We start from the raw sequence: 19,174 nt of genomic DNA, 5'->3' as shown, positions 1-19,174 counted from the left end.
CTTAGTAACGCAACCTTTTACACGTTTATAACTAAAATGTTCAAAAGAACAGTAAGAGTATTTTCCAGCAGAAAAAACGCAAACGTCTCGATTGTCAGAAAGTGGGACATCGGGCAATGTTGACCTAAAATATCAACTAAGCCCGGACAACTGCGCAACCAATTAAATGTTTTATATTTGATGAGCAAGATCAGATCCCCAAATTTCAGAACAATCAGAAACAAGAGAAAACGCTAGATAGCTGGAGCAGATCTTTTCGTAAAGACAATCGAATGTGTCTCAGAGCTTAGTTGAACGAGAAAAAGTTGAGGACGAAGAGTAATTCTTATTCTCTTAAAAAACAATTAATAGTTCATACTGTGAACTAGAATTATACTATATAGCAGCAAATCATATGATTGAAGATGAAAAGTTATTTATCTAATTAGACAAGAAGAATACAGGGACAAAGCCTAACGCAAAAATTAGAAAATTTTCAGTAGAAGAGGACGTGAAACAGTTGACATAGAAACAATGGACTCAAACGAGTTGGCAAGGAATACAAGATTGTCAATTTCTCCACTTGTTCAGGATAATTCTAGAGGCTTGGTTTCGCCATCGAATCAAAGACCGGTCGATTTTTTCTACAAACTTAGAAATACCGACTGGAAGTCCAACACAAATAATTGCCCGTCTGAGGGACAATGGAAGCTTTGTGTTTTGGAAAACAGAGAATAAAGAAACAGGCTCTGAAAATGGTAATTTAGCTAGTGGGGATATTCTTTGTTTTTGGCGAAAGCTTTTGGGACAATAAAATTAATGAAATTATGAAAATTAAGGATCCTGATATAGGACTTAAAATAAGTGTATACGACACGGGCAATTGTGAGACATGTCAACTGAATAAGTTAAATAAAGTTCCGTGCCACAAAAAAGCAAAGGATGTCTTAAAAATAGTCCGGACTGATATTCTAGGGTGTAGGAGTCCAGAAGCTGAAGGTGGCCACTTTTATGTAACCTACTTTGTATACAGTTTTAGTAGATATCGGAATGTGTATTTCCTAAAGAAAAGGGTGAATCAAAAAAAGGTTTAGCGGTTCCTTGCAGAGATAGGAAAACAAGGAACGTTAGTGTTTGATAGTGCAGACGTGTTTGTTTTGAAAGACCTAGAGCTGTTATCGAGAGGGAAACTAGATTTTTCAGCAGCTTTTTCACCTCGTTGAAATCGGTTTGGCTGAGCGCAACTGGGGAACAATTTCGAAGTGCCTCATTGAGCAACCAGGACTCGATAAGATATACTGGTCGTACACAATTAACATGTCAAGCGAAAATGAAAACGTTTGACTCTATTTGAGGTTTGAAAGTGCACCATTTGAAGCAGTGATCGGAAAAAACCGATTTCAGAGTTAGTAAGAGTTTTTGGTAGTTCTCCTTATGTATACACTGAAATTTTTTTCCGGTGGAAGTTTGATTGGACTGGACAAAAAGGTATTTTTTGGAATTGTTGGATAACAGCAAATGTTTATGGGCTCAAAGGATGTAATAGATTTTTTAAACCTAGAAATTCTAGAAACGTAACATTAAACGAAGAGGAGATATTCAATAAAAAAAATTTCATGGGTGGGTACAGGACATATGAATTTAAAACTATACTGCAAAGTTTTATACTCTTTAATCTTTCGATTTCTGTTTTTAGTGCAAATTGTCCCCGTTAATCTTCAGTTTTGCGGTTAACTTCTTCTCAAACGGTGGTTTTGAATTCAATTATCAGTATTTGTGTTTGAAAGATTTGAGGTAACAGTGGCAACAAAACTATAACATGCACATGAATTTTATAGGAAGTGTAGACGGTTTTATAGGTATGTACAAATATTTTTAGGGGGCGCTTTTTCGCTAGTTTTTAAAAAGAAACTGTTTCCCATTATTTATTGTTAAAATAAAATGGTAACCAAAATAGCAAATCTTAGGAAATCCAATATCTTGATAAATGTTTCTGTTTGTTTGTTATCCAAGCTACCTTTAAAAACTCTAAAGGGTAATCCATCTACAAACGAAAAATTTATTGCTTTCTTTCATTACCTCAGTCTATAGAATTCATTTATTTATGAGACCCGCGTTGTGTAATAAATTTTGAGACAGATTTCCCCTTGCATCAAAGTGCTCTCTTCTTCATTTTAGTTTTTCCACTGATCAATTTTTCTTCGGGGGTGAAAAAAGTGCGAAGAGGCTAACAATTGAACGGATGGGTGCTAATTGGCGCCATCTAAGAAGTGGCTACTGCGGCGTCTATCCCCTTTTATTTTGATGCCCTGGGAAGCTAAGCAGGCGACCACTAAATTGTCCCACAATTCTATCTTAATGGAAAATCTTTCCAACAACACGCATACAATGTTGTCTCAAATAGCCCACTTCACATAGAAATATTGCCCCGCAAAATTGACAGCGTCCATTTTTTAAGATTTATTCACGTAGTAATGTATATTGGCCCCCCAGTTTTTGTAGTTAACAATAGTAGAGTTTCCTTTTTGAAATGTGGCGGAGGGAGGGGGTAGAATTTAATTATGCTTAATGCACTGTTTCGCATCCAACGTGGCGGACTCCTTATTGTTTTCAAACGCACCAACATAACAACCAGGCAGAAATATGTGGGTTAGTATTAAAACGTGGGAACAATAGAATGCGAAATAGAGGGAACGTATGTGCTTGTGGTCGAACTATCAACTAACGCAAACAACAGAACCATTACAAGAGTCATTTGACAAAACATTCAAAACAAACTGGCATTTTAAGTGCTTTTCCTTTCAAAGTTTGCGCACAAAATAGACACTCTTGTAACGCAACTTTGCGGGGTCTTGATTTATCGATTATTTTTTGTTTTTGTGTCTAGTTTTCGGTTAACTCAACTTTCTATTTATGAAATTCTTTGTGGGGCAGAGAAATCCGTGCAAGCACATCCTATTTGCCTTTTATCTTATGTTTCCCATTTTCCCTAGTAAATCGCGTTGCGTGAGGCGCCTTTTAATGCATATGTAGCCATCGCTCTTTGCTAATGCGAGGGGGTGGCAGAAAGACGGCTGCTTTCACGGTCTCAAAAGGAAAGGAAGCATCATTCAGCAGAAACGGGCACGAAACACACAAAATTGTGCAGCATATTTTCAGGTAATTTTAGGGTTACTCAGCTGTGATCATAGATTGTTGATGGAACGGAAATTTAACTTTTTATACAAGATTTTTGAGTCTCGCAAAAAATAAGACAGCCATTTTATGCAAAATTCTGGAGAATTTTGCAATAATACAGCCATTTTATACAAGATTTTAGAGTTTTTGAGATTTTAGATTTTGGCAGAATATTGTAAGGTACTCAAGTTTTGGTGTACTATGATGTACGTTGATTGATAGTTTTATCGCCTTTTCGTCTAATTGTCACACAGAACACTTCTCTTTGTTACCTTCGCGTGATTGCAAAAACGGAATGTATTGATAGATAGGAAGAGAGATGTGTGTCTATGTATATTTTAATGTGTTGGTGTTTGCATGTATGAATGGTAAAGTGCAACCCTGAAGTAGTCAATGGTAGGCATTTGTTGTGACGGTCAAACCCAATCTATTATTCCTATTCCTGTAGTTCCATCTCAACCAACACCATCTACATATAAATTTACTCCATATCTATATCTTTACTTATCTACTGCCTACCCCTTATACAGTGCTAGCAATATTGTCCGACAGCGGGTTTAGCCGACAATGAAAAAATGAGAAATTTAGCTAACGCTTTATTCTGATTGGTCAACAAATCGGTTTTGTCAAACTATCATTAGCGAGTTCGTCCAGCCATTACAATTATTACGCGGTCAGATTGTCGGCTTAAATTTTGTTTCTGTGTTGTCGGCTAAAACACCTGTCGGCCAATTCGGCGAACGCCTTCATACACTCCCAGATTCATTATTGTATATAAAGCTCTTTGCATAAGTAGTCATCACTGCGAGTATGATCACTTGACTTTCAGTATACCTGTTCCGGTTAAAAGCAAGACTATAAAGTTCGCATTTTTAAGTGCATATTATCGAAGAATAAAATCACCGATCGATTGTAAATTCTTTTTTTAAATATAGACAAAATGACCAAATAGTAAAAAAAATTGACACTCGATACTAACATATAATCTACGCTCTTATTTAATTGCTCTTATTTAATTGCGACAAAACAATGGCCGTTTTTCTGACATGCCCAAAATTCTGACTTCCAATTAGTGGAAAGTTTAGGTTAATTTATCATTCGATGGTGTGAACATTGACCCAAACGCCAGCCGAAGCATATTTTAAGTCCCACACATGTTTAAGACCACTACATTGATAGAGAAAAGTGTGTAAAACAGAGGGAGAAGGAGGCAACGAATGAACATCAAAATCAAAATGATGGAAAAACGGGAAGAAAAACGCAAATTCCGGGGAATTATTTTTATTTTTTGCCACTTTTACCATTGCGTGAAGCAGTTTTTTTCCTTGTGACATGAATTTAACGAACATCAGGGGGAAGAAACAAAGCTAAAAACAACAAAATTCTTATAGAATCAACAGGCAAAATGGCTTTCTATAACCGCAGTGGTTAAAAAAATCATCGAGTATAAGGGTATTTTATTTTTTTCTTACGTTATTTAAGCAATTCCTTCACGTTTTGACATTTTGATACACCAATTTGCGCTAGCTTCATTTCCTGCTTCAGTTATTATCGAGATGCATTGCTTTTACTCCATTTCCTTTTCCCACTTTCGTCAGGACATTTTCCAAAAATTATTTCAGGCTCCACTATGGTTTATAATAATTGACCAAAATCTCACGGCTACCATTATTAAAATTTGAAGTCGTTAATCAGGAGTGGCTCTGTGTTTCGCAGATGTAACCTCATTTAATTGTGAATGCTTGGAACTTTTACTAGCGATTTGAAAGGTAAGAGATTGATTTTTTGATTTCCTTTTATGGTCGCTTTTGTGGTATCTTCAAAATTATTTCAGATCACTGCCTCTAAATTTGCATCATACTCTCAGAGCTCATTGCTTCATTGTTCCGACCCACTTGTTGGGGGAGGAACTATATACTCAAATGGGTTTTTTTTGTTCAGTCAATTTTGGCCGATCGATATATTCATCGCAGAGAAATGTGAGTGGTATCATTAAAAAGCTGTTCCAGCGTAGAATTCAAAATTAAAAAGATTTTTTTGAATTTCGTTTTTTTTTTCGAGGAGTTATCGAGGATTGAAGTTTTGTGTGAACACGGGATATTTGGCATGAATTTGTTCACTTTTAGTGTAATTTTTCTTCAAATTAAGATATTTTCTATAAAAAACAGTATTTCAAATTTACATTTCATGCCACAAAATGGACCAATTGTGTGTTCCTAATAGACTGAAGGTGATAAAAAGACTAATGCTGGTCTCATAGGGAAGTTCAAAAAAATCGAATTCTGTTTGAGAGCTCTTTTTTTTAGAAATGTTTTCAGTTTTTTTTTAGTTTTTTTAAGTCACCTAGGGACTAGTCACTCTTCATATCAACGTTCCGATAACGACAAACCTCATTTACAGCCAAATGAAACCCAATGAACAAAGAAATTCGTTTTGAAGGAATTGCTCATGTTTTTTTTGCTTCGACACTGAGTTTTCGTAATTTTAAATAAAAGTTTGATTTCCTTTTTTAAGTATTTACTAATTTTTAGTAGTCCTATGACAGGAACTCATTGACTAAAGGTGCAAAATGATCCGTAATGAGCATTAAGTGAACATATCTAGTGCTTTGAGTGGACAGCTATTGGCTGTTAAGGCTTTAAAAACAATTTTTCAGAAAATTTTTTTTAACATAAACTAATCATAAATTTATTTTCGTGAACTGTAAGTCAGTCTCAGTAATGACAGTACCCTAATCCTTCCTATTGCAATCAAATATCATCTGTTGAGCGGTTTTATTTTCTAAATATTGGATATATGACTTTAATGACTCAAGATCTCAATTTTTATAAAGTTTTTGTGGTTATTTTTGTATTATTGGTTACCTTCGAACTCATATCACATTATCCAAACATTGATAGTTGACTGAGAAAATAGGTTCAGTGGATCACTCATAAAGTTTGCAGAGAAACGTTTATAGTTTAAATGGCTTCGAATTTTTATTCTCGCACTTTTCTACTTAATACTTAATTTTTAGTTTTTGCCTGTTTCTGTTGTTGTTTTCATAGTCATAAGACTTATTGTGGTATCTTATTGATTACCTATGAATGAAGATTGTCATTGTCCTCACATTGGGTTATACTTGCGCGTATTTATTGACTACGATTGAAAACTAGTGATTTTAATGGCTGTTAAGACTTAGAAAATAAATTTTGAGCTGTTAGTCAATCTCAGTAGTGACAGGAGGCCTTTTTTTCTACTGCAAACAAAATTAACCTGGACAGAGGTTTCGTTTTCTAACTATTGGTTCTACGACTTCAATGACAAGATTTCAAAAAAAATTTTTTTAGTTTTTTGGATATTTTCGTATTATTGGTTAGTTTTGAACTCTTATCACATTATCCAAGTATTGATGGATCTCACTCAAACACTCAAAGGATTACAGATGAAGTTTTCATAGAAAAGCTTTAATTTTAAATGGTTCCGACACTTTCTTCTCGCATTTTCCTACTGAATTTTTGGTTTTTGCCTGTTTTTGTTTTCATGGTCATGGACTTATTGTGATGCTTTATTGATTAACTATGCATGACAGATATTCTTTTCTTCCCGTGGGGTCATATGGGAGTCTATTTATTGAATTACGTTGAAAGCTATTGAATTTAATGGCTGTTAAGTCCTTAAAAAGAATATTTCGAAAATTTTTTTAATCATTAACAAATCTTAAACTCTTTTCGTGAACTGTTTCTCAGCATTAAGAGGTCCTTTTTTTCTCTAAAGCATTCAAAATTATTCTGGTTATCGGTTTTATCTTGTACATAATAGTTATAAAACTTCAATGCCACGGTTTTTTATATTTTTTTCTTTTTGGACACTTTTTATTATTTTTGGTTCCTTTTGAAATCCTATAAAATTATCCTAATACTGATAGTTCCAATTGGTTAGGAAGGACGTTCAATGGATCATAGATGAAGTTTTTAGAGTACAGCTTATGATTTAATTTGCTTCGACACTTTCTTCAGGCACTTTTTTACTGAATTTTTCCTTTTTGCCTGTATTTGTTGTTGTTTTGATAGTCAATGACGTGTTCTAATGGTTTATTGATGAAATATGAATGGCAAAAAACTTGTCGTCTAATCAATTTGGCGTTTTTATTGGCTTCTGTTGAAAGCTATTGAATTTTATGGCACTACGAGTTTTTTCAAAAATTTCGTGGTTCTAATGTATTTGTTCATATTTGATGATTTTTTGGAGTTATATTGTTAAAAAAGAAGTATCCTATTGCTGTTGAAAAAAAATATTTAAAACTAAGAAAATTTTTATTGAAAATTCACTTTTTAATGCCTTCAACTCTTTTCTCGCTGATTTTTTTTTCTTGAATATGCTGTTTTTTTCTGTTTTTTTGTTCTTTAGGTAGCCGCAAAATTGCTGACCGGTCGCATAAGCTTGTAAGTGAAGATTCAATGAATTATGTTACCCCAAGCACTCAGTTTATAGCGAACAGTCTTAAAGTGTATGACATTGAATTTCATTTTTTTTTTTCAAACTTTTCAGTTTTTATTGTTCTTTTCGTCGTAACTGATTTTCATCTTTGAGAGGTCCCGTCCAATTTCTTGTATTTCAAAAAATAACATATCTACTTATTTGAATTGTCACTGACGTTTTGTTTGTTGCACAATATGCCTTTTTATTAAACGTTTTTTGAGTGGTCAGTTTTGTGTTTCTTTTTCTCTTCTTTCAACACAATCGCGTAATAACGGTTTTCAAATGTGGCCCAGATAAAATGTGGCCCAGGCAAATGTGGCCCAGGTAATAACGGTTTTCAAATGTGGCCCAGGTAAAAAGTACATAATACTCAGATAATAGCAAATGATTTTAACGGTATCAATAATTTGTTTTCGCAATTCGTTTGTAATTTTTTGAGTTTTTCTGCATCTTTAGTACGTTTCTATGGCTTAGTCTAACCAAAGACAGGTCCTTTTGGTTTGGTAATAACTCTTTAGTAATTTGTCAAGGTTTTTTTGGTTGAAAGCCGATGCTTTTTAAGACTTTTGAAATTTCTTGGTTTAAAAAATATTGATTAATATTTGAGTTTCGCCTCATTATTCGTTCTCTTTGTCGACTTGTTACCTAGTCTCATTAAAAAAAATTTCCGTCTGCTTTATAGTTAAGAAAAAGTAAATTTGTGTAGTTAAGGTTTTATGTGACTGCATTTTGACGTTGTTATTAGGGGCTTTTAAATTTAATTATTGAGTTTTTGCCATGAGATGTATGTTTTTGCTTATTTTATTGTTTGTTTTTTTTCTCGTAGTCTCTTTAATGGCAGATCTCGTTGGCGCTGTAATGCGGCATGGCATTATGTAATTCAATTAAGGGTTAGATTGTGTAACGATTGTTTTCAACTCAAATATCTCTTTTTGTTATATCGTCATTTGGTTGACAATTAAGTAAAGAATGTTGATAAGCTCTGGTCGGAACATCATGTGCGAATGCACATTAACGAGCCTCCTTGTTTACTTTCTCACCTAAAGGCTCCAATATTTATTACGTAACTACGTAGACAATAATGGGATTACCTATCGTTGTCGTTTTGTCGCAAGAACGAGTTTGCGACTCGTCCCGACTACAATTAATTGATGTGTACTCGTCTCTCCAAGAATTAAAAAAAATGAAAAGGTGAACAACTTGGTCAGTATTGATCCATCCAATTTATCATCAAATATAAATCATATTTCTCTGCGTCAACACTTCAGCACGATTTTGAAAACAGCTTCTGCAAAAATCGGGGTCAATTAACCTTCGGAACAAGCTTAGTACAATTTTTGTTGTTAGAAACATACTTTAAACTCTTGTTTTTTCCACTCATGAATAAAATAAAAATTTAGTGTTGCCAATAAGGACAATCAACGTAACCAAAATTAATTTGAAGTCGGAACAAATTTTAAGAAAAATTTTTTGGAGTGTTGTTCTTGAGCGTTAGCTAATTTTGTTTTGGTCTTTGAAGTCACGATTGCAAATGATTTGTTGCTTGAAAGATTGAGTGAACTCAAATGTTCGTTTTCGATTATTGTTTTCTCATTAATCAAAAGTAGTTGAATATTATGAAATATTATCTGCAATATGAGTCACCTTTTCAATTTTCAGGACTTTTCATTGGTGATTTTACTATCAGTTTTTCAGAATTTTTGATACCAAACGTTTGATTTTTTAAAATAAAATAAAAATATGGCCTCTTTTGGAATAAAATGTTCGATTTAGAAGCCTTTCATGAGTAGAACGCTTAAATGTTTTTTGACTACTCATCATGTAAATTTAAAGGTCACTTTAAGAAGGAATACTCATACTTGGTCTTTTTGGCGAATTTTATCAAATTTACAATTCTACCCAACTGATGCAGACTAAAAGGGATTTTAATTTAATGGTTGCTTAAAGGCATAAATTAATTTGCTATTTTGTTTTGGCTTTAATTACCTTACCTGTTAAGTACTGCGAGTTGAGAAAATTTATTATTTAACGACTGTTACATCTAAAATCTGGAAAAAAAATTTAGAGCCCAAGAAATTTATTGAACACAGTTTGTCTTTATAACCTGTTTTCAAATTTTTTTACTCAAGCAGTCATCTGCTGTGTCAGACATGCTATTTTAACTTTGTTAATACCCAAACAAAAACTTTTAGTTTTCATTTATTTTAAATCAAATAAGATGTATTAAAAATCATTCATGGAACTAAGCTTCGAATACTTCAGAAATTGAGTCTTTGTATTTAATGAAATGAACAATTAAAATAAAATTTTGATGCTTAATTAGTTAGAAGTCAGATACCTTTTTAACGATGTGCTGTTCATCAAGCATTGTTCGAAAACCTTGAGATTAAAAAATTGGATCTGTTTTGTTTCGGATGTCAGTGTTTTTATTGACCCTTGTAACGGCTGCTCTGCTATCAAAGTCAAGGAAAACTTTACACCGCCCAGTTCGTTTCAGCGGTTTCAAATCTGTCCGGATATTGTGTTTTTGCAGCTAACTTTTGTGAACTGTATTATCCGCGATACTGTAGATTACCGTTGCATTATTTGTTGCACAATTACTCTTGATAACTAATTGCTCAGCTTTGCTGTATAACAAACTGGTTTCTCTCAAAATAACAAAATAATTCAAATTGAAAAAATCAAATTTTTGTTGTTTTTTGTTAATAACTCAAGGTATAAACCGAATATAGGAATTCCCGTTCCTACAAATTGTAGCCCTATAAATTCGCTATAACTATGCAAAGTTTCAACCTGCTGCAGTTAGCAGTTGTAAAACGGGCTGTCTTACCAGTTTCAAATCTGATAGTAATAATATTTTTCAAAATTCAAAGTTAGCAAGTCTCTCTATTGGTTTCAATAACACCAATGTTGAACTAGAGTAAGCTTCGTTAAAGCCAGTAAGAGAAACTGACTTTATGCTTTGCACAAAGTTTCTCTTACTTAGGAACTTCGTTCCTCAGAAAGAAAGTTTTGAGAATATCAAAATTAATTCTCTTTTCACAAGTCAAAGTAAAGTTAAAACTGTACAATCACTAATATGATCTGCAGAAACAAAACACAACAACAAATAATTTACCGCTCAGGAAAGTGTGCTTCAATACGCACTGTATGTCAATTTAATATAACCAAATTTACGAGTTTCAACTGATTTTTGGTAGTTTTCAGGCTCCTTTTATGCTGCTGGTCACGTGGATTTACATGTCAAATTCAACTGTTGATTGGTTGTAGATAATAATGTCGACAGAATGTGAACACTTTTCTATAACGTCACCTTTTCAGTGTAAATTTGATGTCATGGGAAGTTTGTTAACCATGTAGAAGTTTTGTCGAATATTCTGTATCAATAACAGGTTGATTCGCAATCCAATCGCAAAGTATCTGATGCAATACTGTTAAGTCGTAGTATTGTTTTGCTGGTGGTTGAGGTAGTTCGAGTTTGAGTTTTACTTCATTTATGACAATTGTGTACTAATAATGGTTGCTAATTATAAATGTTGAACAAATCTGTATAGCTTCGATAGAGTGGAGCATTAAATTTTGCTTGTCATGCTATTCTAAATTGAACTGCTTGAAATGATCTTGAAGCGCTATTCAATTGGATTTCTGAGTTATTAAGTTCAGCCGCAATATCGCCGGCCCTGTTTTCCATCGCGAAAACATCTTTTCCAGGTAGTGCTGGGGCGAGCTTCACTACTGGTCTCTTGTACACTCCTGCGTTCGTTCGAACTATCGCTGATCGAATCACACCGTCAGACCCATCGATGGTCTCCGTAACTCGACCTAGATTGTAATATCCGTGCTTATCGCTGTCTTCGATCAACCAAACGAGATCGCCTTCTTTAAGGGTTTCGTTCGCCGTAGATCGCCATTTTTGCCGATTATTCAGAGTTGGCAGATATTCTTTCCGAAATCTGTCCCATATGAGATTTGCATAGGCTTGAGTTTGTCGAAACACTTTTCTATGATCAACAAATACTTCCGCGCATGGTAGGTAGGATAAGCAAACATTCTTGTTGCCAAGCAAGAAGTGAATGGGAGTCAATGCTTCTAAGTCATTAACGTCTGAATTGACTGGAGTCAACGGTCTTGCGTTCAATGTCTGCTCAACAAAACACATCGTTGTTGAAAGAACGTCCTCGGTGACTGATCTGTTCCCAAACACTGCATCCATTGCTTTCTTGCTACTTCTCACCAACCGTTCCCATAGTGCTCCGAAGTGGGGTGCTGCGGGTGGGTTGAACTTCCATCTGATTCCTCGTTGAATTAGATGTTCTTCGATCCCTTCTTTGTTCCATGCCGCAACGTACTCTGCAAACTCTCTTTCAGTTCTAACAAAGTATGTCCCGTTGTCACTGATGATTGTACTTGGTTTGCCTCTTCGCGCAAAAAATCTCATTATTGCATTGAGACAACTATCTGTGTCTAACTTGGGTACCACTTCTATACGCTCTCATAGTTAGGCAAGTAAAGCGACAACACCATCGCTTTTTGTTCCTTCGCCCAATCTTCACAATGAAAGGGCCAAAGTAGTCAACTCCAACATTTGTAAAGGCTGTTGAAGCATCTAACCGCTCTTCCGGTAGGTCTGCCATGACTGGTGCTATCGTTTGTGCTCTGTCTTTTCTGCAGGTAACGCACTTGTTCATAATTGATCTTAAGCGTTCCGCATGCCCAGGATCCACATCTTCTGCTGAACAATGTTTCTCACTTGTTCAGTGCCTTCGTGTTGATTGTCCTGGTGTTCGTATCGCAAGAATAATTCAACCGCATGATATTTCCAATGTAGCAAAATTGGATGCTTTGCATTGAAGTCCAACTGACTTTTGCCTATTCTGCCTTTGGCTCGAATAAGCCCTTCTTCATCTAGGAAGAGTGAGAACTGTATGAGTTTGCTGCCTTTTGGAATTTCCTTTTCAGCTTTGAGAGATTTCATCTCTTCACCAAACTTCTCGCTGTAGTAGTTTGAAGATGATTGCCTTTGCTTTTTCTCTTTCTTCAACGCTGACTACAAGTTTCGCTGGTTTGTATTTGCTCAATGCTCGCTGCACGTATGCCACTTTATTCAATAGTATCCACTATTAAAATTACCGAATCGTTCCCACTGAATAACAGCTTTCTTCTCTTCAGCCTGTATCATGAAGACTGATGAGGGTATATTCTCCTCATCTGATGCAAAGATTAGGTTCACTTGCTTTGGCCACTCATTTTCTGGTTGCTTCAACCAGGCCGGCCCAGTGAGCCACTCACTTCTCTTGAGTTCCTCAATGTTGATTGCTCTGGTGCCAATGTCCGCTGGGTTGTTAATAATGCTGACATGTTTCCACTGTGAAACATCATTTGTATCTAGTATCTCCGCCACTCGATTGGCCACAAACACTTGATGTTTGCGATGAGAACTCTGTATCCACTGCAGTACCGTAGTTGAGTCTGACCAAAAACTGCAACTATTTATCTTCATTTCATGTTCCTTGACTATCTGTTCTTTCAACCTCACTGCCTTGACTGCCGCTTGTAGTTCCGGTCGGGGTATTAAAATATGACTCATCGGTGCCACTCTGCATTTTCCAACGACAAATGCTAAGTCAGCTGACTATTCCTTTGGTTGTGAACGTAGATAGGCCACTGCACACATCGTGTCTTCAGATGCGTCAGCAAGCACATGAAGTTCGGTTTTATCCCTCCCTCTAATGAAGTACCTTCTTTCGATGCTTGTTTCAGCCACTATTGGAAGTTGTTCTTTCCATCTCAGGAATTCTTCTTCTCCACTAGGCTCCACTTCGTCGTCCCAATGTTGTCCATTCTTAGACCAGATGCCTTTCAGAAGTCGTCTCAAGTGAACACTGAACGGAGCAAACAATCCGATCGGGTCGAATACTGAAGATACCAGTGATAGAATCGTCCTCTGAGTTATAGGTGCTTCAACTTCCTTGTTTGTACCTCTGCGTACTTGAAGACTGTCATCAATAACGGTCCATTGTAGTCCTAGCACTGAGGATCCCTCCGTATTGGGTTCCACTTCGACCTGCTTCGTGTTGCTGATTGATTTTAAGTCTTCGGGGGTTACTTCGGTAACTGCATCGTTGTTGCTTATCCACTTCTTCAATTCAAATCCATGTTGTGAGAGAAGAGGTTGTAGTTGATTGAAGACTTAAATTGCTTCTTCAGGCGTTTCCACTGATTCGATGAAATCGTTCAAGCAGAAGTTGTTTTGTATTGCCTTTTCTGAAATTGGATACTCCTTTTCGTTATCCAGTCCCACCTGCTTGAGAGCATAGTTTGCACCAGTTGGAGAACTCTTAGCTCCGAATACGTGACGCTGATATTCGTATATCTGAACAGGTTCATTAGTCCTTGGGTGCCATAAGAACCTCAAGCAACTTCTATCCTGTTCGGGAACTTGTAGAAACATCGATTCGATGTCAGCTGTCAGGGCTATTGGTCCTTCGCGGAATCTGAATATTGTTCCAATCAACCCATGTAGCGGATTGGGTCCTGCTAGTAGCTTATCATATTGGCATACTTCTTTGTACTTTGAGCCAGCATTGTAAACACGTCTTACTTTGCCAGGCCTGTTCGGGTTTAGCACTGGATGGTGTGGCAAATACCATTCTTTCCCGAAGGTGCCTTTCACTTTGGACTCGTCCAATATCTTAACGAACCCTTTTTCTACATCTGTTTCTATTGACTGTTGATGCAAACTCTTCAGGTTTGGTTCCCATTGGAATCTTCGATCCAGTGAGTAAAGCTGACCCAAGGCTGAGCTGTAGTTGTTCGGTAGATTTGGCTCTGGTTCACTCCACAGAATTCCCACTTCGTACCGCTCGCCTGTGAACTTCTTGGAACTTTCTAGCATCTTCTGTGCCTGCAGTTCCTTCTTTGACTGACTGACGACGTTGATTTTGGAAGCATATGTTTCTATGTCCCACCAGGTTTGGATATTCTCAGCCAGTTTCACATCTTCAGTGAAGGCGAAATGACAAACATTTTGTCTTCCTTTGCCCGTCATGGGTCCATCCTAGCTCTGTTAGAACGGCGAAAGGTTCACTTCGTGTTCCTATCTTGTAGTCCAATGGGCGTTGTAGCTCATAAGCATCTTGACCAAGGATGATGCCAACTTCCATCAAGTTGAAGCTTTTGTTGGGTAGAACACTCAAGTGATTGAAGCTTTGCTTCAGCTTGTTGTAGTTGTAGTTTGTGTTCCCCAAGGAGATTGACGGGTGTGCAAACGTTTCGATTGAATGCACCTTTGAATGTAGTCCCTTTATTTTGAGAAGAACCTTTTCTGTCTTCAGATCCTTTGTTCAATGTATGCCAGCTATGTTGAGCGTCACATCAGTGCCTTGGGCTCGTAACTTCTCTTGCACACTTTGATCGATGAATGAATCCGTTCATCCACTATCGAGGAAAGCGTATATGTTCAGCCTGTTGCCACCACTCTGTATTGAGACAGGAACTATCTGAAGAAAGCTTGTAACTTCGTTACTCTGGTTGATTGTTGCTGCGCTTACGTTGACTGCGTGATTGCCCTCGTCCATTTGGTTTTCTGAGTGTAGCAATCGGCTGTGCTTCTTGATGCATCCATTGATGCCGCACGCATTGACTTTACAATCTTTGATTGCATGTCCTTTGCCTAGACATCCGCAACAAAAGCGTTGCTTCCTCACTGCTGCGTACCGATCATTCACTTTCATGTTCTTAAATAGTGGACACTTCCATATTTCATGAGAGCCATCAGCTAGCGGACAGTGATCACTTTGCGTTTGCTTCGTTTCTTTCAAGTTCGAACTTGCACTGAAGTTCGATGTTTTTGAGAACCGTTTGTCTCTATTTGTGCTTCTTCGGTCTTCTTCTCTTCGCTCTCCCTTGAAAGCTGAAAACACTCCGTGCACGAATGCTATCCTAGATAGCCACTTTTCAAACATAATCAGATCAGGTCAATCTTCATCTTTATCATCAACATAGAACCACCACTTCTCTTTGTGAACTTGAGGTAGTTTATCTACTGCCATATACAGTGTCGAGCTCGATTGCAGATCACCAATCTGCTTGTACTCTTTGAGCACATTCACAAAGTTTGAAACAATAACCGAGAAACTGATCAGACCTGTTGAGTCGTGAGGTTTCACCTGACTTGCTTTGCGAAGACTCTTCCAGTTGTGCATCAATGATCACATGAGGCCTTCCAAATTTCCTCTCCAGAATGCTCCTTGCAGCACCTGGTTCAGAGTAGCCCATTCCAGAGATTGCTGACCTTGCCTTGCCTGTTAGTAGAGTCTTCAGATGGCTCATCTTTTCTGAGTCTTGTATTGGTCGTTGATCCACTGTAGCAATGAACACACTAGACCACTCCGGCCATTCGAGAGAGGGTTCCCGTCGAAGTTGTTCAACTTCAGCTTTGGTAGGTTACTGCTACCTGCGTAACCAGTGTTGTATCGTAGACCAGCTCTAGGGGAAACGTCTTGGTGTTCAACGCTTGAGGATCGCTCTCATGAACTGCGATATTGTGAGAAGTGATTATACTTGTTCACCTCAGGGGTTACTTCGTAGCGAGCTGTTGATCGATCTGGTGTTAGAAGGTTGTCGATTCGGCTGGCCCAGTCAGAGACATCTCTCTTCTTGGGATTCCAGTTGACTGGTGATCTGTCTCGAGCACTGGTTGATTGAGAACGAGCATCTTCGTTCTCTAATGCTGTTCTCTTCACTTTGCGCTCTAGCTCGCGCTCTTCCTATTTTAGTTGATGCTTGTTTTCCAGTTCCTTCATTTGCATTTCCAGCTCTAGCCTCCTCCGCTCAAACCGTGTTTGTTCCAGTCGCATGTTGGTTTTGAATTCGATATCGAATTTCTTCATTCTTTCCTCTCGCCTTTGCTTTGCTGATGATGTTTCCGAAACATTCTCCGTCTCTTGGCCGCTTGCTTTTGCTCCATTTTGCACTGTTTGAGCAGGTGTTGTTGCTCTCGCTGTCGTTCACTGCTTGAGTTGTATTGCTTTGCTCTGCATTCATTGCTGGTTGCTTGCCTTTGCTTATATATACAAGCCAATGATAGTCCAAACTTGCTTTGCACTTCCTTGCTTCTTTCAGATGTTCTTCAACGAAATTTGCTTGGTAGGGCACACGCTTGTTTCGATGCTTCAGTTGCTTGGGTATTTCTTCCCCTAGGAGTTGGAGAGTATGTTGATAGAGGACCTTTAGTTTGTTGGGTCGATCTGAATCTTCAATTATTTTGTAGCCAAGTCTTCTTTTGGTGTTAACTTCTTTCACTAACTCTTGAAGCTTCTTATCGTAATTGTGAGCTGTTGATTGAAGCTCCTCTCTGCTGGTTGTGCTTGACTTGTCTGGTTGCTGTTCGCTTTTGCTTTGTTGGTTTCCTTTGAGCAGGGTTCGCACTTCAATTTATTTATTGAATTGCAATCTTCGGTTCACCTCGCTGGCCTGTTGAATTGTTTGATTCTTTTTTGGGGGGGGGGGGTGCCTTCGGCACTCTCCTCATCAAATTGGAAGCAGTTTGCCCTCCACTGTCCGGGCCGGCGGACCAAATGTAACGGCTGCTCTCCTATGAAAGTCAAGGAAAAGTTTGTTAACCATGTAGAAGTTTTGTCGAATATTCTGTATCAATAACAGGTTGATTCGCAATCCAATCGCAAATTATCTGATGCAATACTGTTAAGTCAGTCAGGGTATTGTTTTGCTGGTGGTTGAGGTAGTTCGAGTTTGAGTTTTGCTTCATGTATGACAATTGTGTACTAATAATAGTTGATAAATACAAATGTTCAAGAAATTGAACAAATCTGTATAGCTTCGATAGAATGGAGCATTAAATTTCGCTTGTCATGCTATTCTAAATTGAACTGCTTGAAATGACCTTGAAGCGCTATTCAATTCGATTTCTGAGTTATTAAGCTCAGCCGCAATAACCCTCACTCACAAACTGTTGGCTGTTACATAGCACAAAACTATTTTAAAAAAAGGCACGTGCGCCTGAGGAGCGTTTAGAATTTAAGCGCCTACCAAGTAATTTATGTGCCTCACCAATTTATGTGACAATGAGTGTTTTGTAATTTCCTGAATTTCTTCAGCATGAAATTTTACAGAGTAAAATCTGTTCTGCCACTCTTGTATACACAAAAACGTTCAATCAATAATCAATCACAAAAACTGCTTGTGTAAACTGGGCTGTTTGAAAAATTGGATCTGTTCTGTTTCGCCCCCCCCCCACCTCATTAAGCATAATTTTTTATGACCCCAGGTGCACGTGCTGCTTTCTTACATAGTAACTTGCTATATAACAACATATAATTTGTAACTGGGGTCATAAAAAACAGATCTGGGGGCCGAAATAGAATAGATCCGAAAAATTACGCAATTTTATTTGGTATTTACATACTTTTTCTTTAAATTCACTACGAGTTTCAAACAATACGAATAGTCAAAAGAAAATACAGTTTCTTTCAACACACACACACACACACACACACACACTAACACACACACACACACACACACACACACTGAAACACTATCAAAGGATTCGGTGTTTTGAAAAAATTTGATGTTTTATGTTTTTAACGTTGCTTCTAGTCACCAAATTTACCAAAAAGAGGGCTTTTTAAAAATATACTAGGAGGTCTGAAAAGCTATCTGAATGCATCTTATGTTGAAACTTTAGCAATTGGTATTCTCATTGAAAAGTTATTTGTGATAGCTGGTGTAAGAGCGACTGTTTCAATGAATTTTTTAGCAAAGCTATTTTGGACACCCCAACAAAAACTTAAGAGAGCCAAATATGCGTGTTAAGAGTAATAGACGTTCTCACAGAGCATTACAAAATCAAAACAGATAGTATGAGGTATAAAGAGGGAGAGAAAGAGAGAAAACGATAGAATCAGAATTATCTAATGATTCGGAGAGCAAATAGATTTAAAAAAACGAAAAAAACCCAAAAGACATAGAACAAAAGAAGGTCGAAAGCAGAGAAGGAACACAGAAAAAACAAGAGTCTGGGAGAAAGCCAACGGGAGCGAAAAGCGAAAAAAGGATTTATTGAGATAAAGAGAAAAAAAATCGAAATTGATGAGAGAGGAAAGAACACAATGCAACAAAAACCAAAAGAACATCAGGAATCTACCGATGGGAAAAGAAAAGGAAACAAAAAAATTGTATCAAAATCAGACAAATAAAAAGAAAAGATATTAGCAAACCCAGAAGAGAGAGAAATGAGGAAAAAGGAAAGTGAGCGAAAGAACGCAAGAAAAAACAAAAGCGATAGAAGGAATGAAAATGAAACAGTAAAAAGAAAGAAGCCAAAATCAGAAAACTTTGAGTGCAAAAGTAAAAGGAAACATCACAGTTAGAGAAAACACTTGAAGAGCAGAAAAAATAGAAGATCGCACTACATAGAGACAGAAACTGAAGAAAGGGAGAGATACAACTGTTCAAGAGAGATGAGAAAACAGATCGTGGGTCAACCAGAAGTCAACAAACACTTAACTGAGTTACAGGGTTGGCTAATGCCACC

The 19,174-nt window shown here is 37.1% G+C and overlaps 2 protein-coding genes across 3 annotated transcripts in view; both read left to right on the top strand.

Moving 5' to 3' along the window:
* Nucleotides 1–19,174, top strand: part of LOC142341766 (uncharacterized) — a 553,339-nt gene that overhangs the window by 477,585 nt on the left and 56,580 nt on the right. The gene's annotated exons all lie outside the window — the stretch shown is intronic.
* LOC142341051 (uncharacterized) overlaps nucleotides 3,904–19,174 on the top strand; it is a 28,534-nt gene continuing 13,263 nt past the window's right edge. The window contains exons 1-2 of one of the 2 annotated variants that reach the window (XM_075391893.1): nucleotides 3,904–3,964; nucleotides 4,639–4,925. The gene's annotated coding sequence lies outside the window, so the exon portion shown is untranslated. Of the gene's footprint in view, nucleotides 3,965–4,332; nucleotides 4,926–19,174 lie in introns of those variants that run through there. The other variant, XM_075391892.1, reaches the window with a different exon arrangement.

Source organism: Convolutriloba macropyga, chromosome 6, assembly GCF_964194025.1.
Source record: "Convolutriloba macropyga chromosome 6, txConMacr16.3, whole genome shotgun sequence".
Lineage (NCBI taxonomy): Eukaryota > Metazoa > Xenacoelomorpha > Acoela > Convolutidae > Convolutriloba > Convolutriloba macropyga.
The sequence above is the reverse complement of the archived record's forward strand: the minus strand, read 5'-3'. Positions and strand labels throughout refer to the sequence as shown.